Source organism: Carettochelys insculpta, chromosome 3 (assembly GCF_033958435.1).
Source record: "Carettochelys insculpta isolate YL-2023 chromosome 3, ASM3395843v1, whole genome shotgun sequence".
Lineage (NCBI taxonomy): Eukaryota > Metazoa > Chordata > Testudines > Carettochelyidae > Carettochelys > Carettochelys insculpta.
The window spans coordinates 19,135,001-19,159,534 of record NC_134139.1 but is presented as its reverse complement, the minus strand read 5'-3'; the positions used below and the strand labels follow the sequence as shown (position 1 = coordinate 19,159,534).

Genomic DNA, 24,534 nt, shown 5'->3' with positions numbered 1-24,534 from the left:
GTCTTGACACAGCGAAAGTCACCAAGATGTTTTTCTTCCAACAGTAAATACACAATGCAGCGTGAATGCTAATGGAAGGAATGACAATGGTCCTGCAATACTTTTTGATGACTTCCATTCTGCATGACATATGAGAGGGAGCTTCACAGGGTGTTTCTCAAAACACTTGAGAACTAAGGAAATTATTTCATTTCTGGTCCAGCAAAATTTTTTGTTCAACTGAAACTTTAAAAATAACAACCATCTTTTTGGGTTTACTGAAATCTTTGAAAAGCTTTTGCTTTGAGGAACTTAAAAGTATATTTTTTAGTAGTTTGGTACAGCCAGAGACCTGAAAAATCAGTTACTTGTGCTTGTTTGAATCCAGTAGATGCACCATACTCTGAAAATTCTTACCATCTAATGGCTTTCCAAGGAAACAATAGAAATGAGTAGATCATGGCCCTATTGCTAGTATACAGGAGACACATTAAGAACTAAAACGGAAGCCCTTGCTTGCCAGTCTTAGCAGAGGCCAAGGACTGGTCCCTCAGAGCATTCTGAGGAGCCTTTTAAAAGTGACATATTTTACACCTATTCCTACTAGCTACCAGGTCCCCTCAAATTCCAATCCAATGCATTCAGTAACTTGCGGGTTTCCTACCATTACAGCTGCTGGTTCTGTGCATTTTATCTGCAGCTGTATCTGGTAGCTGCAGGAAGAGATTAGCCTATATTTTTCTCCCCAACAGCTTGGCAATGACTCTTGAAGGATCCAAAATACTCATTGAGGGCCAGAGCAGCATTAGGCCAAAACTGAAGGCTTTGGAAATTTCAGCTAAAGTATCATCTGCACGGAGGGATTTTAGCCTATGTCCTCTGTTTTTGTCCCCTTTATTTTTTCCATTCTCTCCATCATTAGCTGTAAGGGGCTCTACTGAATTTCCAAACAGAGGAGAAAAGAGGGAAACTCTGGTCTGGCCCAGTTTTTATTATTTTTTATACCACCGTTCCATCTCAGAGCACCAATCGCATCCAGAGCGCCTTTCTGCTAGGCACAAAGGCAGGGTGGGAGTATTCTCTTTCCCATTTTACTGATGGGAAATGAGTCACACACCAGTTAAGTATTTTGTGCAAAGTCACACAGAAGTTTGAAAGGTGGAAACTGAACTCATATGTCCAGAGTTCCAATCCAGTGCCTCAATGATATGAGCTTCCTTCCCTTTCTTGTCCAGTGCATAAGGCTTGTTGTGTTCTCTCTCTCTCATTTTAGCTTTTGTAAAATAAATTAATAACCAAGGAAGTTAAAGGAATCTTCTATTTTTGGAGCAGCAAAAATCACAGTCATTAGCCACAATTCATTCTCACCAGGCAGAGGTTGGCTGCAAGAGCAGTTTTGTAGGGCCCTGTGTGTATACAAAATTTGTATCTGCAACTATACATGCAAAAATGAGCCCACAGATATCAGCATCCACAGATGTGGATACAGACGGATGTAGAGCAGAGAAGCACAAATTTGCAGGGTTCTAGATGTAAAATTTATATCTACATCCATATTTGCAAAAATGAGCTGTGGACATCCACACCCATATCTGCATATGTGGCTGCCCATGGATATAAAGCAGATATCCACAGATTTGCAGGGCTCTGCAGTTTTGCTTGTCACATAGAGTGTTTAAAGCCACATACACAAAGAAAGGAGTTATCACTGGAGGTTTTGCTCTTCCCCTATCTTATCTAGGTGACACGAAGAAAAAGCTTTTCCTACGCCTCCACCCTCAGGGGAGGCTGGACTTCTGACAGTGCTCTGGTGAAGAAGGTGAAGATTCCACAAATGTTTTTTTGATTGCTTATTTCACTCTGGGCCTGAGAAACTCTCACGGACTTCACTGGGCTTTGAATCAGGGCCCAGAGCTTCTGTATGGAGGGACTACATAAGGTATGCTGGATACTTTGTATGTTTTGCAGTACCGTCCTGAAATTTAATAGAGAGTCTTGTTTAAAACTGTCCTTGCACAAGCATGTGGGGAAAACGCACATCTCAACTGCACATACAATTAACAGGGTAGCATGCATACAATCAGCTATGGATCTAAATGGCCACCACCTTCCACAAATACTGATTTGTGCATTCCAGTGCAGCAGCTCCATGGGGAACTTAGGCATGTAACTCCATGCACACTGGAAAAAAAATCAAGCCCTTATATTTCCAGTTTTTCTTTATTCTTTGAATCCCTTCATGGATTCTCCTTTTCCCGTCATACAAAGTTCACGCTTCTACCTTCACAGACCTTCCTACTTAGTTACTCTGGCCACTTCCTTTGTGTCAGCTAGGCCAGTTTCAACAAGTTTGCCTTCTTTACTACAAACAGCTGCTTGTGTGTCACCCAGAGGGACGTGTAACACCATTATCCTCTCTCCCCAATGCAACACCCCATAAGAGCCATTTCTGCCAAGCTTGCAGGAGTCAGTCAACTTATATTGTTTAGCCTGAGGAACAGCTGATGATTATTGCTTATTTATTTACCAAAGAAACAATATATAAGCATAGTGTCTTTCAACTCTCTTCCCTGACCTGCACAGTTGCTCTTCTTAGACGGTGATGTCTTCAGAGCAGGGGCTATCATCATGCATGGGGAGGACAGGGAGTGCTACTTGAACACATGTAACTCTCCACAGTCCTGGATTTTTGTGTGTGATACGAAAGAAAAGGGTTGTGTGATGCTTTGGTGTTCAGCTCATGGGGAAGATAGAAAGTTTCATAGAAACGGTTGGGCATCTCATAGACTTCAGCAAAAGGACTGAAAAGATGGAACATGGGAGGAGGAATCTGCATCTGCAGAATGGACAGGAGAAAGGAAATAGGGAAATGGGGGAAGTCTTTCTTCAAATGAGTGAGTTTATTGTGCGTCCTTTCCCCCCCCACCCCACCCCAAGCCCTGTTGTGAAGAAGGTGTTTGCTTTATTAAATCTAAGGAAAAACTTGGGTGCCTATTGAATCTGTTCCTAAGCAGCTTTAACTTGAACAATCTGTCCTTACTCTTCAGATCACCATAGGTTCTCCCTGATCTGGTCAGTAAAAAGTTGTTGTATAATCACATGGATGAACTGCTCTAGAACAATATATCCAATGTATCAGGAACTCACATGCTTTTCTTCAGTGTCACACATATCCTTTCTGTCTTTCCATCACTCTCAGCTCCACAAACGGAACACATGTATTGGGGTCAAGGAAACCCCACACACTCTAGGTATCTATGTTTCCCATTTACGGAGAGTCAGGGTGCACAGAGCTAAGCTGTTCCATATTCATTTCTATTTGTTTGTAGGTGTCACTTCAACAAACTGGGATTATGGTGTGACTTGTTAGGTTTGATCATTTAAGCTGCAACACCAGATTTGCGTACCTGTGGCAACAGTGATTATATTTTTTGCAGGTGAGGAGAATGCAGATAAGTATTGATTATCCTCATCTTCATCTGTGAAAATATAAAGTTGAATTCTGGTCTTACATCTGTATCTAAATGACAGTAACTCCACTGAAGCCAATGGAGTCACACTGAGGTAAACATAATTAGAATCAGGCCTACTGCACATGAGACAACCATTTCAGGGTTAATTTGGAAAGAGTAACTTTCAGAATCTCCTAGACACAGTATCATGCTCCTGAGATCCGATCAACACATCTATTTGTTCCAATGATTTGCATTCAGAAGTCCACTGAATATGTTAGCACCTGAGATCATGTCTGAAGGGCTCTGCTGAAACCCAGTGCTTTATTCCCCTACCACATGCAGTTAAGTGGATATTAAAATCAATTATTATTCAAAAGACACGACTCTTAGGCTGCCTCTACACTAGCAAGTTCTTTCAGAAAATCCACCCCTTTTTCAAAAGAACACACGGCGCATCTATACACAAAACGCGCTCTTTCGATCCGAAATCAAAAGAAGGCGGCTCTTCTTCCAGAAGCCCTCTTTCTCTCCCAGATCGGGAAGAGCACCTTCTTTCAAAAGCTTTTGAAAGTGTATAGCTGCTCCACTGGCCCTTTTTTTGAAAGAGTAGTCCTTATGGCACTGGATTTTTTGATCCCTGGCCTGTTCTTTCAAAAATGCAGGAGCTGCTTTCGATCTGCTTTTTTGTGTGTGACCGTACTCTTTCAAAAGAAGATTTTCGGAAGAGATCTGTGGGACGAACTTCTTTCAAAAGATCTCTGTAGTGTAGATGTAGCCTTAGTTACTTAAGGATTCTGCTGTCCTAACCACTCACCCAGCAATGTAGACCAGCACCAATAAAAGAAAGTTTCCTGGCAACTGACATGAAAACACTTGCCTGGGTGGATGGAGCAGTATCCTGCTACAAATGTGAATGAGAGCAGTCTCTTTGCATTATCCACTGAGAGGGGAAGCCACTTCCAAGACAAAGTGTCATGTGACCATTACAAGTACGAAAATCTGGATGATTTTCTTGTATGTATATGTAAGAGAAATTTACTACATGTAAATATATATTGAAATCACTCACCCCTGGAATTATTCAAACTATTCATTATGAATATAGTCTCATGTTTAATTAACAAAGTCTACTCAGTTTGCTTCCAATAAATTTGTGGTTTACCAAATAGACTGAACATATGATCAGGCTGAGGGTTGCCTGTGAGCTGTTCATTGAACCACTTACAGCTCTAGGTGACAACTGACAGTAGGGGACAAAAGGGAAAGTTGCCCCAGGGCCTGGCCACTGCTACTGCTACCTTGACAGCAACAGTGGTCAGAGGTTCAGGCCCCTTTAAAGTGCCATGGCGCCTCTGCTCTGCTCCTCCACACAGCTGTGAGGAAGAGAGAAAGGGCCCCAGCATCATGGTCCCAGGGGTGCTAAGGGCTGATGGTCCTAAGCCCCACCCCTTCCTCAATTGGCCCTGCCCCTTCCAGGGCACACAGTTTCCCTCTCCTTTCCCCACAGCTGTCACCTGTACAACTGTCTCAGATACCAAACTGGACCACTCAAAGTTCTTAAAATAGGAAAATAAGTATTTAATAAAACATTCCCAATACTCTAAGTACATGGCTTTAGAAAAATAACCATTTAGCGCCAAAATTAGTGACTCTCTTGGAATTTGTGAACACTTCCATGCAAATCTAGTGACCGTCTGGTAACACATTCCATGAATCATAGCTAAACACATTAAAATCTTATATTTGCAAAGTAAAAATAATGTATTTTTAAACTGTTTGGCCATCTTTATCCATGATGCAAAGTTAAAATGTCCCATGCAATGATTAGGGGAAAATGGAGGGTTTTCATCTATAGGTCAGTGGTTCAAACACACATCAATGCTAGTCAGTGGCCTCCATGAAATGTTTCGCCCAAGAACCAAATTCATAAGGAGTACACTTTTGTCAGCAGTCTTAGTAGAGAAAGCAAGAGCTCAGTACATCTGGGAATGGAAAGAGCCTCTCTCCAAAATTTCACTGGAGATAGGGAATCCACCCTTCCCATCAACTGAAGCCTCTCTGTGTGCATGGTGGGGTTCTTATAACTGGCAAGAGCAGGCAGTGGTGGAACCAGGAGAACATGCCTCAGTCTACCACCAGCCTTGAGTCAATGTTAGAGTATTGATAATAAAGTCCACCTAAGGAGGATGGTTCTGGAGAGGACACTAAAGACCTAAAGCTGGTGAAGAGGTATAGGGCATTTACTAAGGAAATACTAGCTTCCTAGAGATTCCTGGGAATCATGGAATTTTTGCACCAAACCCCCAGCCAATTCCAGGCATATGGGATAAGAGGAACTCTGCCCACTCTGACAGAACCACTTTGAAAGAATGTCACAGATTGCTTCATTCAGCTTTCTTTTAGGGGTTTTCCCTCTGGAGATGTTGCTCAAGATCAGAGACAAGACACACGACGAACACTTGCACTGCTGCCCCTGGCATCCTGTGTTTGTTTTGCAGCTAGAAAACTGTAGTTTTTAACACTGGTAACATAGTGCTAACATCACATTTTACATTCATAGCTTCACCAAGAGCTACACCTTGAATTTTAAGGCTTATGAAATGCACAATAGGATCATTGTTAATGAGCTGAAAATGTTCTTCTGGACAAAATAAAAAATGAACTCACTCAACACAGAGAGGATAGAAACCTTAAAAATCTGCAAAAAAAGTTTTAAAAAATTAGAGGAAAAATAGAATGTCTCCATGTGTCATTCTGTTGGTCTAAGAGTAAGTTAGAGATGTTCACGGTTATGTGAGATATCTACAGACCCTGCCTCAAAACCATGCAGATTCTCAGTCTTTGATTACATGTTAATGTGCTGAGATACAATGGAATATGAACCAAAATGTATTTAGAATGGAAATAGTTCTACTGCTTTACATTTATTGATGGTCTTAAAAAGTCAACTGAAAGTTGTAAAATATGAACATATGGAAAAATACATGATAGCTAGCAATGTAATATACAGACAGATTTTGTGCACAGCTAGTGAGACAGGATGAAGCAATTATTTGTGCATAGTCATTCCTATTAAGTGAGCATAGTAAGATTTTTGCACCATTTCTACCTTGCAATGCATAATACCTTTTGTCTGGTCTACTCATTCTTTATGAACATTCATTAAAACCTCAGCAGTTCTGCAAGGTCCTTTAGCACAGGCTGAACCTCTCTAAGCCAGAACTCTCTCATTCAGCAAACTCTGTAATGTGACATGATTTTAGTTAGGTGGACGACCTCTTATCATAGGTGTGGCCAAGTTTCCCACGGTCCCATAAAGTTTATTTATGGCTACCAGTCCTGACTCTCAGTGTTCTGTGATGTCATTTAGCTGTAATTTACCCCTAAATGTCCTAAAGAGCAGAGTAAGCAGTAGAAGTGTTGGTAGTGTGCTAGAAATATTGACCTCCTGTCATCTGGCAAATTCTCTCCTCTGGCACCTGTCAGGTCCTGAGGGTGCTGGACAAGAGAGGTTCAACCTGTATTATGCTTATTTTAAAGATAAAGTGTTACCAACTTTCAGTTTCACCACAAGTCTCAAAATCTATGCCACTGTTATTTAAAGTGCTCAGCTCCTAGAGTAGAAAAAAAATCCCTCAGTTTTCACTTAGAAAGAGAAAAAAAAAGTACGCAGAGTCCTCATGGCTGTGGAGAAAAGCTTATGAATAGGAATCCTGAAAGCTCACACACAGAAGGCAACAAAAAGAACCCCAATCTTAAAAAAAAAATAAGGTTCTGTCAGACCTGACTCATGATTTTTGAATGTTTGGGGCTGGCGAAGAGTCACAGAGATGCAAAATTGCTCATGGACAAACAACATAGTAGCCACCCTTCACCTGAGTCTCCTCAGGGTCACGGAAAAGTTGCTGAGGCTCTATTTCCACTCCCCTACCCGTCAACATAGACCCCGCCTACTGGGCTCACATGGTATAGAGTTCCTTGCCTCAGTTCTCATGCAATGCGCGCATGCCACTGGGCAGTGGGGGCAGGGGTGTATGGATATCCCAGGAGGTGTCTCAGTCCATCAAGACATTTGCCTAGTTTCACAGCAGGCTACATAAAAAAGCACGAACAATGTCAATACAAACTAAAATTTCAGAGTGACTTTTTCATACTGCCCTACTCAGAAAAATAAGTACAATATTTATGTTCCATCCTAAAAATAATATGCATTTGTTCTGTAACAACATAGCTGTGACACATTAATACATTTATGCCTTATTTTTTATACAAGTACTTTTTAAGTGAGGTGAAACTTGGGGGTACACATGGAAAATCAAACTCCTGAAAAAGGTAACTAGTCTGGTAAGATTGAGAGCCATGGCTCTACACTATGGGTAAATTTCATCTTGCAAGAAAAAACTCCTGTCAGCCTTTAAAGATCTACGTTCCTTACCTAAAGTTTTTGATGTGCTATTAGGCCATATTATTATTATTATTCAATGTTAGTTTTAGAAAAATGAAAGTGACTAAAAGCAAACATATACAAGTACTACTGGTGCTGGATCTTGTACCGAGCAAAATGAAACACTACAATGGAGGGTATTGTAGGTACACTACAACAGTGAATGTTACATATACACAACTAGGGTTGCCAGATGTCCTGCAATCTGCAGGACAGTCCTGGAGTTCAACTGGTAGTTCTGCATCTTCCATTTACATGAAATTGTCCCAAGGGGCTGCTGATTGAAATCCAGGGTTCCCACGGCTGGGGGTGCCAGCAGGGCTCGGCGCCCTAGGTGGCTCCCTGCTGTGGGACTGCTGATGGGCCTCTGCCTGTCCCACAGAACTTTTCTTAAAACCTGGCAACCCTATTACAACTTTGCCTATATGTCCTGGATCTTACATTTTCTCTCAAATTATTCATGGGAGGAGGGATAAATTTAATTTCCCCCATTAATATATAAGTGCTGCATTCTCTACGAGCACATATAAATATGTAGGAGCTGCACATTAATATTCTGCCATTGACTGCTTGGGGAGGAAGGGAAAATATCATTCCAAAAGCCACACATTCCTTCAAAATGTAAAGTTTTTAAGTTTACTCTTTCTCCTTGCTCTTTTTTCCCTTCTATAAACAGCCTCCTTGATAGACATCTGAGTTTGTGTTCAGACAAACTAAATTTAAGAGTACAAAACAGGAAGCTTTTACTTGGAAAGTGGAGTTTTAACTACTCAGTGGCAAACAATGAGCTATAGTGATAAAGATGCAATGGAAACAGTATGGAACAGATCTAACTGGTTTCCTGCCTAAGTTGACTCGTGAGCATGTGTGCTACCACGATATGGACCAGCAATACTATTTTGCTTTTATTTACTTAAACATATTTGTTCCTGTGAAAACCTCTATAAAAACACTGTAAAAACAGACAATAGCCCACTTGCCATCACTTATTGTCAGATCTTTTACTTTATACTTTATCAAATGTTGCCATTGGTGGAACTTAGCCTGTTTACCCAACTCTTTACATTGCAACTTGTATTGTCTTAACTTTCAAACATGGCCACTACTCAGATGGTAAAATATGATACACCCCATCACTGTTTAAGATTGGTTTGGTACTTATAAATCAATTTGCTGGTATCTTCTACAATCTTCAAGATATATACATGGTTACATCATTTTTGTCAGCCCTTTACTTTACATGCCATTTGCTAAATTTTAACACTTGAAAAGTTTCCAGGCCAACAGAGTTGCTTTATCTTTCTTCCTTCTCCACACTTTATCTTCCTCCCTCACCAAACAGGTATCCATGTCAAAACAGGACTCTTCAGTTGGGGGTTTGTTTGACCTAGGTCATGTAAAGGTCAAGCTTTTCACCAGTTGCTAACACAAAGCTTCCACCTAGTCTTCTAAAGCCTACAATACAGTTATCCGCAAACCCTCTCTACACTGGATTTCTCTCAGTTTTGCACTGTGGAGTGGTCTCAGTGACAAATAAATAGATCAGACACTCTTGGGTAAAACTGTACAAGAGGAGTCCTCCCAACATGGAAATGTAATGGGCTTTCCTTAAAAGGGAAAAAAAAAAAGCCCTCAAAGCAAAAACAAAAGACTCTTAAGGTACCATTTTAAAAATCAGCTGAGTAGACACCTTCTTCTCACACTGGACTTAAAGAATAGAAGTCTTTTGAAGAGTGCTAAACCAGCTTAGCCTACATTTTTGTGTCCCTAAAACAGATCAATTTTTATACAGATTGATTTTAAGATTTACATGTGAGAAATTGAGAAAATTGGATCAAATATAGACCAAAACAAATTGTTGGCTCCCAGGAAAGTCAATAAAACCAAACTAAATTTGGTAGATTTCATCTACTGGCATTTGAGATTTCTTTTACTTCATTATTTCATACAGACACACACTGAGCAGAAATTTGCTTAACTCTTTTCCCGTTTTCTCTCACTTAGACAATAAGACTCTCTGTAGAATATTTTGCACTTGAATATTATCACTGGGATAGCATATGGCAAAACTAGCAGTAGGCAGTTTATCTTCATCCTCTTTGTAAGCTAAAATTAGCACAATGCTTTGCTCAGCAGTACATGGTGTATTCAGACCAGTATGATATACCTAATACAATTCCAATTCCAGCCTTGGCTAGCCTCCAAAAGTCAAGCAAATTGATTAAAGAATTTAATATGGAGTTTATATTTTTCAGTTTGAGAGTTACTTTTAAATTAATACAGTCATTGCACCTAAAACTACTCTTGAAGTAAACAAAGTTAATGTATTAGCAATAAATACAAATTCAATACACATGATTTGTATATAGTATCCTAATCCATACTAAAATACTTTATAGGAAATGTCATGCTGCAAGGCTACATATTACACCTTTAAAAGACGAGACATAATTATCTTGCTAGATAGTTAACACAATATGCAAGTTTTATTAGTAATGTGCTTAGTAATGTACGCATTGTCACTGGCAATTGTTAAATGTGTATATACTTGGGATTAATTTAAGGTGATACAACACGAAAAGTAGATTTACTATTTAAACAAGAAAGCAGCTACCAACTAACTCCTTCAAAGACCTACAATGATAAAACAGAACAACAAAGAGGTTCAAATAATACATCGCTTTTAGTTGGTATGTGTCAGAGTAATCTTCTCCAAAACTCAAGCCGGATTAACTTTACAGAAAACATACCCCAGTCGGCACACACAAAGTTTCTAGTTAATGGAGCGTTTGAGCGCCTTCTCTCTTTTCTTCCAACTGTTAGTCATCCAGTCAGTTGTCACTAAGCAGCACATTTCTTCTGAAAATTTGGCTAACATGTGTCTGATTGACCCCCCGAGCCCCAGGCCTCTCTTCAACCTGTTGAATTATGGTCACTCAGTTTGTTTTGAACTGAATAAATCTGTGGTGACAAACAACTGTCAGCGCCATTGCTTGATTTGCTACAAAACCTTGACACAACATCCTTTCGTTTTTTAAAGGAAATCTGAATCTGAAGGCAACTGCAAAGCTTGTGTACATCATAAATATGCATATTGTACCACCTTGTTCACAGCCCTGTTAGTGCAACAAGTCTACCAATACACAAAAAAAAATTTTTTTTCAAAAACTTCTATGGTTCAATTTAAATTACAAGACTAGTTTTATTGTTTCATTGTTTTAGCTACAATCTGATATGAAAAATACAGTTAGGGAAAAATGTTGCGCCTACCTGATTTTTTGCAAGAGCGAGATCTATATTAGTTTGAAAGCAGAATTAGTGCAGATTTATAATTTTTACCAAAACACAGTCTTACATAGCATCTCTTAGATGAGGGATTCTGGATGAAGACAGATCTCAGCAGCACAGGACTTGAAGAGGAGAGCCCAAACAGCACATGGGAAAATACTGATTGTATTTCAGCCTTGGAACATCCCCTGTATGGCTGCTACCATGGAGAACTGTGAGAGCACAAACTGCATGCATTTTGGGGAATGTAGCATAAGCACAAAACGGATTCCACACATGGAATTCAAGGTTAATGTTTGTTCACCAGCATGTAGCTGGTATTTTCCTTGGGTGGTAGGGGTAGATTCTTTCTGCATCTCACTCAGGGAGCTGAGGCTCCTCCACTCTATAACTCTAGTTTTTGCTAACCCTTTGTACATTTTGGTTCATGTCCTACATACATTATCAACATAAAGCTAAGTTATATCTTCTTCTGAAGCTTGTCAAGAGCACATAGGTCATGGACTATTCTCATTTAACATTACATATGCTGAATCATACTAGCCCCTATTTTGAGCTTGTAAGAGGTACATACTGGTAGGCCTTGTGCTGGGTTTCCATATGGGGTGAATTACACCCTCATGTAATATGTAATATCAGAACACAAAGACACATTAATTTACCACAGTCAAGGATGGTTTGAATGAGATACTTCCTTAGTCCAGGCAGAAGATGCCACTCCGCTATATTGTCTCTTTACTTCCTTACTGTGCTTCTATCCCCCTTTTTACCTCCAAACTCCATGAGTTCTTCCTACTCCCTGATGTTTCTTTCACAACCACTCAGCTCACAAGAACTGCAGCAAAATCAAGGTGATGAAATTCCTGATCTCTGAAGTCCTCACTCTCTCGTTACTGTTAAAACAAGCAGCATGGATGGCACAGAAATTATAATTGGAGATAACATCTAGAACTGGAGGGAACCTTGGGATGTCATCTACGTCTAGCCCCTGCCCTCTTGGCAGGACCAAGCACCACCCCTGATATGTATTTGCCCCAATCAGCCTCCTCAAAAATTGAGCTCACAACCTAGGGTTTAGCAGGCCAGTGCTCAAACCACTGAGCTATCCCTCTGCCACCTGGAAGGAATACAGACAATAGGGGGAATGGGGAAAGCCATCACAGACATAAGTGGCAGAGGAAAAGACCATGAAAAACTGAAACCATATGGATGTGTAAGCAGGTTCCAGTATTCAAATCATCTGGCTGCTCTTACTCAAGCTCTCCTAGAGTAACACGAGACATTTCTTCGGACACAGCACTCCAAGCCCTAATGAGATCCAAGGAAAGAGAAATCAGGAATCCAACTCTTGTGTACTTCATGACACTAAGCCACTGGGCCACCAGGGAAGTCATAAATAGCCTTTAACAAAACACAAGTACAACGCTGCAAATGCACTCTTCCCCGAGTAAAAGTAAAAAGGGGACACCTTATTTTTTTCAGTTCTGCCATGTCAGAAGAGCCACTCCCAATTTGTTCATAAATAAAGACATGCCTATGTATTTGCTCTTTTCAGTCCTTCCAAACAAGACAATGCTCAAGAAACATGGGTTAGAGTATTCCTGTCAACAGGTATTAAAGTATGGATCAAAAGGGACGTTTTCTCATAGAAATTTTAATCTTACCCAATGAAAAGAATACAATAAGATCCGGGTTGGGAGTGACACAACAGTAATAAGAATGATTAAATTATTGACATTGTGCTTCAACAAGCTTCTAAAAACAGTATATAGAATCAATCAGAACACCTGTTGACTCTGAAAACCCTTGTTTTTCATATTCTACAGATTGTTGTAATAATCATATCTTATATATACATGGTGTCTTCCTCCTGAAACATGCCAAAGTGTACTGTAAACTTCTGACCAAATCCTTCTCCCACTGACATCTGTGAGTTTTTTCCACTGATTCCATGGAGAGCAGGATAAGGCCATACATACCAATATAAATTATCCCGGCTGTAGCTTTCGCCTGACAATGCACAGCAACATTACACAACATTTAAGTATAGAAAACCAAATGGAATAAGAGTAAAAGGTATCTGAAACTGAGAGGGAAATTTAAAAGTAGGAAATGGTTATCTAAACTGAAACGTGACCAAGGATATGTCTACACTAGACATAGACATCGACCACTGATACACAATTTTAGCTACATCAACTAAGTGGCTAAAATTGATTTATCCATGGTCAACTTCCATGTCAGTCAACATGGCAGATTGACCTTCCTTCAACATTTCTTATGCCTCACACATAAAAAATACCTACTTTGACCCCTGGGAGCACCATTTTGCACATGAGCAAAATGAAACCCCAGAAGATCAGCCCTGAGCCAATTCCACTGTAAAGTGTCTCTAGCCCAAAGCACCATGGAGAATACCCCTCCTCTTACAGAACATTACATGATACCTTTAAATTACCAAAATGTTGAAACATATCATCCAAAACATAGCCTATCCATCAGCAACAGTGCCAAACACTGCTGTGAGCTGAAATGGCTTAACACCAACTCACAGAGAAGACCGCTACCTACTGAGTCCTTATCACCCCGTCCTGTAACAGCCTACTTTTACTGGACTTAGCAGGGCAGAGTCAAGCCTATACAGCATATAAGATCTAACCAGCCCATGACCTGAGAAAGTTCAGCTCCAGTGTTGTTTGACAACAGCTCAAAGAATATACTTAGGTTACAAATCCCATAGAATATATGGAGGAAGCATTTCTCCATCTCTGTTATACCAAATCAAATTTGAAGTGGAGAAGCAGCAAAAATCCTCATTTGAGCACATTGCAAATACAGAGAAGTCTCTCGCTTACTTTATATTTCATGTAGTCTGCCAACAAAACTTTACAAAGAGCATAGGAATTCATGTTTGCAGAGATATTAAAGTCATAAAAAGGGTACTTTTTATTTTATTTTCCCACAGACTAAGTGAAGGTGAACCAAATGAATTTGACAAAGGGCACTAGTTAGATGCCATTTCCCACAGGAACGTGGTATTTTCCTCTGGGAATAAAACATTTCCCTTAAACTACTGTTTATAACTCTTATCAGCTCAGCAGCAATAGAGCCATCAAGTCCAATATCTTGTGGAAAAAAAAGTCAAGGTCAACAAGTACTTGCATTTTCTTTTATCTTTAGCTGCAATTGCTACTGACATTCAATTGGGTAATAAACATGAGGACTGTCAAATGCTCTCAACAAACAGGTGATCCAAAAGCTATCACAGAGAAAGAAGCTACTGCCAGGTAATCAAACAATTCTGTTGCCACAATTATGATTTGAGTGCATTCATTTATAGAAGCAGTCACCTATCAAACCTGAATGAATATCCTTAAACCATTCCCACCGCTGGGATAGAAAAGGGTGAGACAATACTAACTATGTCTGCTCTCAGATTTTTACCCATAAGTACATACCTGCATTAACAATGATCCATCAGAATACAAAATAAAAAGCTCGCTAAATATCTTCTACCTTAAAGTTTTTAAGTATTTTATATAAATAAAAAAGTGTTGTTACGCAGAATAGCCAAGTACCACTGCCCTGTTGCAAGACACTCATCAAAAGCCACTTGGGACTTATATTAGCACTCATTCTTTTAAAGATTGTCACTGCTTTTAAAAATACTTTTTCATAATTTCAGAAACACTGCATTTTATTTTTTTTAAAACGTACCTGATAGAAAAGATCCCACAGAACATTTATACTGAAAGACACCTGGTATTATGAAGACCGAGAATAACGCATGACCCTCAGTATTGAGGACCTGAGTGACTACTGGGAGAAACTGAGTTCAGAAAAGGCTGAGCAGCTCAAAAGAATTTACAGAAACAAAAAAATATGAGTGGTAAAAATCAGACTAAACTGATCTCACAGAATACACAAGCCATGGCTCCTAGTATTGTTAATAAGGAATGTCTAATACCTCAATCGCAGTTCTATCTAGTTATGGATAAAATCATACCTCTGTTTAATCCAAGTAGGAGATTAAGACTCCACTTGTGCATGCACCCATGTGTTTTCGATGACTCAGGCCAATGTCCCTTTAATATTTTCCACCTGCGTGTGGAATAAATTTTGTTGTGCGAACTGAGGCATATATGGATGTGCACCACCATCAGGAAGACATGCTGCCAGTTGTGGGCACTGTACTAGCCAGCTGGGCAGCACCTGAATCTCTCCTGGGTGGCCACCCAAGCACTCAGCCTACAGGGAACTGACTCAGACTCTAAGATGTTACCTTGTGTGTGACATTATTCCCCAACGCTTACTCTCCTGCTAAGGAAATTCAACTCAGGCGAGACTGAGGCACCATTTATCCACTGAGACCTGTGTGGGCAGACCCCCTGGGCCTACATAAGGAACTGCACAGACACAGGAGTCCTCTTGTGTAAATCTGACTGCAGAGCCATATTTTATATATCAACACCTGCACATGCACACATCTGTGCATTGTGACAAGCATTTAATACAAGAGTCATGGATTATTTTAGGTCACTTGCCAAAAAAGGTCTTGTTTAAAAAAAAAAGGTCCAACATGAATTTTGTTCTTGATTATACGAGGAGTAGGAATTGAGAAAATTCTATTTCTAGAGTGTGTTAGCCATGGACAACCTCAAGGTAAGTTTTCTTGCTTTCACCCTGCCTGTGATAACTACAGCTTCAATCTGAAGAAACTGCCATCTTAAATAAGTAACCCTCAACTCCATCTGAGGCTTCTCTTGAACAGAGACTGAAAGCCAAGTTAAACTGTGCCAAACTGTGCCTTTTTTTTTTGAATGTTTATTATATACAAAAACTGACCTGAAAAATGAAGTTCTAAGTTTCTGAGTGTAACTAATGTTTTCCATGAAAGGATAGTGGGAGAAAGGGAGGGTTTTAGAGGAAAAGCAATCAGTTTATAGGCAACTCTGTGGAGCCAAAAACTGGAAGTAAGTAGAGCGCGCTAGCTAACTCTTCACAAACTCTGCATGCAAACACTCGTACTCTGCACTAAGAGTGCCTTTGTGCAGTTTTGCTGGACACTTTGAAAGTGTCTTAAGCTATACTGTACACAGGTCAGGTCTATACTAGGGGATAAGTGTGAATTAAGATACGCAACTGCAACTACATTAATTGCACAGCTGGAGTCGATGTACTTTGATTCGAAGTTTGGCGTTGTCCCCACAGCAAGAGGTCAACTGGAGAAATGCTCTCGTTGCCTTTCCTTGCTCTGCATGACTGTAAGGAGTACCAGAATCAACAGAAGCATGTTTAATGTTTGATGTAGCGCATCCCTATTGAATGTGTTAAATCAAACCCCAGAAGATCAATCTCCAAAACATCGATCCACAGGTCAGCATACACATACCCAAAGACAGTAAATGGGAAGTAAGAGTGTCCACACTGGGAATTCATGCACAATAGTTAATATACTTGAAATTCAAATTTAGGTTACTCCATATTAACTTTCTCATGTACACAAGCCCTAAAATGGTTACATACAAATTAAACAAAACACATAATGAGTTTAACAAGGCTAATGTTGCCTTGCCAAAAAAAAATGTGAAAGAGGCCTATTAACAAATAAAAATCTTATTTTTAAATACATTAATAAGAAGAGATCCTGAACAAACAATAGAATAAATTTCACTACAAGGCATGAAGGTATGCACCCAAGATGAGGGGTGATTTACAATGGACCTTTCTGAAAATGCAACCCTGTATGGCTGAAACAAGAGTATTAAAAGTCTCAGTGAAGTCAAACTCCAACAGCTGAGCAAGACTGACTAGACCACAAAAAATATAGTTTCACACCCTCCGGCTTTACAGCTGAATTTACAACATGTCATTATTAGCATAATTCTCAACTACTCAATCAATGTTAAAAAAAATACAACAAGATTCTGGAAAGAGAAAAATAATTCTGGTGGGGCTGAAGAATGTGTACACAGGTTAAAATGTTATCAGCTTACTACAATTCAAGTTTCTCTTAAAAAAATAATCCATCTTGTACAAGACAGATGCACAGGTGTAAATGCTGAATGAAACCAAAGCATCTATTGGACAATTGGGGTCGGGGAGAGACAGTACCGTCTTTGAGACAACACCAATACTTCTTGTTTTAGAAACATGGCCATTAGACCAGATTCAAGAGTCATAATGTATAAATAACTAAAAAATACTGAGAACAGCTCCTGTTGACTAATGCCATGTCTTTTTCAATTGAGGGTCACATCTAGTCTAACCAATCGCATGATAATGGCATCAGGAAAGGTCAATCAAAGACAAGCCGAAGCTTCCACTGTCTGGCTGACCTTCGGAGCTTGTGACAAATTGCTATCAGTCAATGTCAACTAATGACAGCAGCTCTTTGGCTAATCAATTGTTCTAAAAATGATCAAGAAAACTACTCACAGGACAGCTCATTTTCACATCAATGCCTGTGAAGTATGAAAAGCTCATTTTTTGAGTTTTTAATAAGCTCATAAGTAAAGCAGTTACTTGGTAACAGGGGTCACCTTACTGAAAAAGGCAGAACCTTTGTCTGCCTTTTACATATTCTTTTATTACCATATTATAGTAAAAATATGCCATGCTATTACTATGCCAGAGGGCTACATAATAAAATAGGTGACACTTCAGACATTTTTTAAAACAAATACTTCTGCATTTTAGGGACCTCTGTGTGGGTGTAACTAATTGTAAATATACTTTCCATATATTTAAATGCAAAGCAATCACTGCAGATACACAGGTAATAGGCCTGTTTATTATTTGGGTAAACTTCACTTGACAAAGTTTGTAGCAAAATACATACCATGAAATTCAATGACACCACACAGGTGGGTTAGACCTTAAGAGCCTTTGTTTTGTTTTGTTTTGTTTTAAATCCATCCACCTGCAAAGTTTGAGAATTTATTCTGTTCTGGAGGTTATTAATGTAACTTAAATTTCATAGCTTAGCCAAACCCCCTTGCATAAATTTCTATTTTAAAACAATCTGCTGAATGTAATCTAATCTGGAATGCACACATCTTTGTCTTATGAATGCTATAAAATGGATCTCTCTGTAACAAAGGTAACCTTAAATTTAAGAGCCTTTTGCACCTTCACTATACCTGCTTCTTACTTTCACCGTATCATTTTCTATGTCTCTCAAAGCAGCACAGCAAGGCACGCTTTAATTTGCATTCACACATTACATGCTACCAAAACAACAGATCATGCTACACAACAAAGACTTGAGAAATGTTGCACAATTATGCTTTGCTTTTTTCCAGTCTATGAAGAGACTGCTAGTTAAACTTCATTTCAGAGCATCACACTATACAAGCAGTCTCTTGACAAAAAGCTGAGTGAATGTGAACAAATAGGTATCATTCAAACCACTTCCACCAATAGAATACCAGAATCAAAAAGAGTTTTTGCTTTATATTTAAGTTTACAGTCTTCATGGGCTCCTAACAAAACATTTGTATTATTTAAAATCCCGTTTAAAAAAAAATTGCAAAACAGGAAACATTAAAACTTTTGTTTTCATCAGAAAAAACTGCAGAGTGACAGCAGTTTCAGATTACATCCTAAATCTGAATTGCTATGGTAGTTTTTCAAATTAAAATATCTTCTGTGGCCTCAACCATTCTCAAGTTGTCCATAGGAAAGAAATAAAGGAGGCAGGGCAACACTTAAGCTGAGCCATAATTGGAAGTATGTGAAAAATGAAGTGTCAGTTCGGTCAATAAAGGGCAAAGGTCAAGGGGAACTGCAGCCCAAACTCTGTGCGAAATGTGCTCATTAAGACATCCAATCAGAGAGCGCCTTCCCACCTATCCCATTAGTCATCGGACATCTGACTGTTTCAAATGCCTAGGTCTGTGCTGTTATTACTTTTCTTCTTCATGTAAAAAGGAGAACTGGTATATAAATCGTTGCTCAGTCATCTGGAACATAATGTGGCCCTTTCCCCCCCTTCATCCAGCTCTGCCTGCTGGCTTCACGGGCTTGAAACAACTGCCTTGAGATTCCCTTCAATAATAAATGGAATTGCCTTTTGCCTATCGTTTGCCTGAACTCAGACAAAAGCCAGAAAAACCTTGCAACTATTGATACATTTTTATAAAGACATATCATTGCCTTCTATTCAATACTTCACAGAGCAAGAATAATTCTGATGATAAAAAGGCCACATTTGAACCTGATCTGAGGTTTGAACAAGAAGGAAGACTGATTGATTTTTAGTGGCACAGGATAGCTAGAGATGAACATTAAAAAAAATCTCCCTCAGTTGAAGTTGGCTACGCAAGGTCTCTTTTCAGGAGCCTTCTTTATAACAGCAAAAATATAAAACAAACAAAAAACTTTTTAAAAGTAATTTCTTTTTGTTACATGTGCTAAAGAATAGGCAGGATGCTGGACTAGATGGACCACTGATCGGACCCCATATGGCCACTCTTATGTTCTTCTACCAGTGCGGGACTCTTTTTGCATCACCCTATCTAAAAAACTGACTTCATTTTTCACAAACAGAATTCTGTAAGCACTTCTATACAATGTAGGGTGAGCTTTCTTTGCACCAGAAAATACCATGTTAACCAAAATTCAAACAGCAACAAGCGTTTGAAAATAGACTGCTAAAGGTCTGATACAGTATGCAGAGAGAGAAGAGACAGTTGATCTTTAATTTTTTTTCAAACCATTATGCATACCCATATGAAAACTATTCTGTACTATAACTGACAAAATACCAAGCTAGTCTAAGAGATTGTGTCAAAAGAACTATGTAATAACATGTCCTGCTGTTCAGTAGCATGATACCTCTTAACATCTCCCTAGCAGTTAAATATGACTCTGCACAAGTGATGGTAGCAGCTTTAAGGGATCATTGCTGCCTACTAAGTAAATAAATTCACACTTACAAAAAAAGACTTTCAAATGTTTACATGCTAGAGTGCCAAGGATATAGTTGAAGGGGAACTAGTTGATTTTGTAAATAAATATTCCAGACAACTTGTCAAGCATACATTAGAGGGGTGAAAAAAGCCTAAGTGCATCAGTTAAATGAGACACTTTTTAAAAACTAGTCCAAAAATACATAATAGGAGACTCCAGAATGAACATGAATACACGTCCACAGAAACTTACTCTAACACCTATCTGTCCCCATCTTTCAAGTCTGAGTGCATCCACAAATACATACGCACATACATACTCTATTACACCTGCACCACACGTGCCTTTGTATCCAATTGTCAAAAAACTCTACATATGCCCACACAAAAGTGGGTTTTTGCATCTGTGCCATTAAGAACATTTGCAAAGGAACCATTAGGAAAGGGAATGGACAATAAGACAAAATATTACAATGCTGCAACACATAAATCCATGCCCTGCATCTTGAATACTGCATGCAGATATGGTCCCGCATCTCAAAAAAAAAAATACACTGGAACTGGCAAAGAGAAAGAGAAAGCAACAAATGAATAGAATAAAAGACAGGGACTCATCAGCTTGGAAAAGAGACAACTGAGGGATGCTATGAAATAGGTCAATAAAATCCTGACTTGTGTAGAGAAAGTGAATAAGAACATGTTATTTATTTCTTTACATAACACACTAACTAGGTTTCATCTACTGAATTAATAGGCAGCAGGTTTAAAGCAAACAAAAGCAAGTCCTTCTTCACATACTGCAAAGTCAACCTGTGGAACTTTTTGCCAGGGGATGGTATGAAGGCCAAAACGGTAACAATCTTAAAAAAAAGACTAGATAATTTAATGTAGGATTGGTCCATCAATGGTCATTAGCCAAGACAGGCAGGGATGTAACATCATGTTCTGCTTGTCCCTACCCTCTGTTGGCCAGAAGCTGGAAATGGATGCTGGGTGACTCACTCAATGATTGCCTGATCTATTCATTCACTCTGAAGCACCAGGCAGTGGCCACTGTGAGAAGACAGGATGCTGGGCTAGATGTACCTATGTGGTAGATATTGAACACTTTTGGGGTAGGGTGAACACAGGTGACGCGTTTCCTCAGTCTACTTCCCTCTTAATAGTATACTCTACATGCTATGCTATTGAGAAGGCCGAGGAAACAATTGAACTGAGAAAGTGTAATTTTATTTATTTATTTTTACTACTCTGATCACCAGGGTAAATACCATTATAGGTATTTTATTGCATTGTATGCTGTGAGAGAGAGAATAACTCTAGCCTAATGTGAAGGCATTATAAACCTATCAAAGGATATATAAACAATGCACTATGAGGCAAATTCTCTATTTCACAACGATTGTGGTGGGGACAGAATCTTGCCCTACACTGTGCAGTGGCACATGAACTATTCTGTGATTGGTATTGCTGCTTTTTTGTCGTGGTAGGCGCCTCCCCCATGACTGTGCCCTCCTATCAGTCTCAGTTGCAAATGGCTGCTCATTAGCATAATGCACAGGCATGAGATCTCCCTGCCTGCAGAGGCTGCTGCTGGCAGTAAACAGGCCATGTAGACGTGCCTCTGCCGATGTAAGCCCCCTCTGTCTCTAGCCCCTTATGCCTGAAATAATTCAGGCACAAGGGGCTGGAGACAGAGGGGGCTTTTGCTGGCAGAGGTACATCTACATGGCCATACTACTGCCAGCAGCAGCCTCTGCCAGCAGGGAGGTCTCATGTGGCTATGCTAATTAGCTGCACGATTATGCTAATGAGCAGCCATTTGCAACTGCGAGACTGCTAATTTCCATGAAGCTGCCGGACCTACAAGTCTATGTAGATCCAGCCTAAGAGTTGCCAAAACTGCCATCAGCTCTTCCTAGACCTGCCACGAACTTTCATACTTTCCCCACATAACATCTCATGCCCTTGCAGAAGGAGCTATCCCAGAAGGCACAGGCAGGGTGTCCAGACTTACTGTAACCTGCCCACACAACAGCACAGAGCTGGTTTCACTGCACTTGGGGGCGCTTAAGCCTGGTCACGCACCTCTGAATTAAAATGGGAGTTTTGCCATTCACTTTGGTGAGCACAGCAACAAGCACTACCTAAAGGAAGAACAGTCCATTTGCTTTTCATGCATAGCCGCAGTAAGAGGGCTCATCTACACTAACATATAGGTTATGGTAAACGGAGGTGTAAATCTATCCCTTGCTAGCTTGCTGTGCACTAGGTCTCTCTGGCTACGTCTACACGTGCACCCAACTTCGAAATAGCTTATTTCGATGTTGCGACATCGAAATAGGCTATTTCGATGAATAACGTCTACACGTCCTCCAGGGCTGGCAACGTCGATGTTCAACTTCGACGTTGCTCAGCCCAACATCGAAATAGGCACAGCGAGGGAACGTCTACACGCCAAAGTAGCACACATCGAAATAAGGGAGCCAGGCACAGCTGCAGACAGGGTCACGGGGTGGACTCAACAGCAAGTCGCTCCCTTAAAGGGCCCCTCCCAGACACACTTTCATTAAACAGTGCAAGATACACAGAGCCAACAACTAGTTGCAGACCCTGTATATGCAGCACGGACCCCCAGCTGCAGCAGCAGCAGCCAGAAGCCCTGGGCTAAGGGCTGCTGCCCATGGTGACCACAGAGCCCCGCAAGGGCTGGAGAGAGAGTATCTCTCAACCCCCCAGCTGATGGCCGCCATGGAGGACCCCGCTATTTCGATGTTGCGGGATGCGGATCGTCTACACGTCCCTACTTCGATGTTGAACGTCGAAGTAGGGCGCTATTCCCATCCCCTCATGGGGTTAGCGACTTCGACGTCTCGCCGCCTAACGTCGATTTCAACTTCGAAATAGCGCCCAACACGTGTAGACGTGACGGGCGCTATTTCGAAGTTACTGCCGCTACTTCGAAGTAGCGTGCACGTGTAGACGCAGCTTCTGTGACCCTGCTTACATGCACAAGCAGTTCCTTGGTGCACTATACACTACTCACATTTCAAAGCTGCGTAGATCAAAGCAGAGCAGAACTGTTAGTGCTTGTCTGCAGAGTCCACACAGCTGGCACAGAGCAGACTAAAGCAGGGTAGATTCACATCCCACCTTCTGGCAAAGTAAACATATATGTAGACAAGCCCATAGTGTTGCTACACATAAGTAGTTATTATGGATGCCTAGTTTCCACTCAAGTAGTTTAAAACACTGATCCTTTTTATAAAACGCATCCCTTCTACAAAAAGACCTATTGCACCTTGAGTTACAATTTCCTCATACTTCTATTTAATGGCTGGGTAAAATTTTCAAATATGCTTAAGTGACTTAGCACATGCCATTAAAAGGTTTTCCATTAAATGTCAATGGGGCGTAGGCACTTTTGAAAATTTGCATTCTCTGTCTTCCTAGCATGCACCATGCGATGAGGGCCATGCAAAATACTGGCCTATCGGGAATAGCGCAGAAATGGAGCAATGCATATGAGTCAGTTTACTTTAAGATACCAGAAATGACTGCTCGACATTATAAACTATTAAAAAGCCATGTTTGATGGGGGGAAGATATAAAACCTGTTTTAAGTAGAGATTTTCAAAAAGCACCTAAAGGATTTAGGTGCCTAAGTCCTACTGAAAGTTAATGGGATTTCTTAAAATGCCTCGTCACTTTTGAAAACTCCCCCTAAAAAGTTCTCCAAAACACTCACGCCCCACCACTACATGTATACACACACACACACGTTCAGCACTCCCAACATGAAAGCATCTCATTCTTGGCTCAGAAAAACTCAATACCAAGATTCAGTTCAAAGCAGTTCCCCCCACACAGAGACTGCCAACAACTTATAGACCCTTAAAAAAAACCAGGATTTAAAATTAGCTCCTTAAGACAGGGGGCTCTAATGAACATGCTGACACCATCTTAACTACAGAATTGTGAATAGTGACAACATATATATATAGATATATATATATACACACACACATACTTGAAAGAAAAAAGGCCCCTTGAATTTATGTTGCATATCATTTTCCAGTAAAAGTCAGAGGTCAGAAGGTTACCAGTTTCTGCTTCAGCTCTGCAACAGTTTACCATTCCAGGCCCCATTTTTACTAGGTTATACTTGTGGTGAAGTCAGCAACTTTTCTTCAAACAATAAAGTGTCTCAAATATTTAAAATTCAATAAAGAGATGTTATTCATAATGTAAGATATGTCCATGTGTATATAAAAATTAAAATATACTGTTTCTGTTTAAAAACTAATCTTGTTATAGGTAGATTTTGCAGTTCTAATCAGTATTGTTCAATCTTTTTTGGAAACATGATTGCTTTGTTGTCTAACAGCACTTGAATGAAACGTGATCATAAAACTAGATTTAAAAGTATATACCTATTGTGGTTTCAGATTCAACT

The 24,534-nt window shown here is 39.9% G+C and overlaps 1 protein-coding gene across 2 annotated transcripts in view; it reads right to left on the bottom strand.

Annotated features, from left to right (window-relative positions):
- The window catches only part of MEIS1 (Meis homeobox 1), a 147,625-nt gene that overhangs the window by 78,819 nt on the left and 44,272 nt on the right, over nt 1-24,534 (bottom strand). The gene's annotated exons all lie outside the window — the stretch shown is intronic.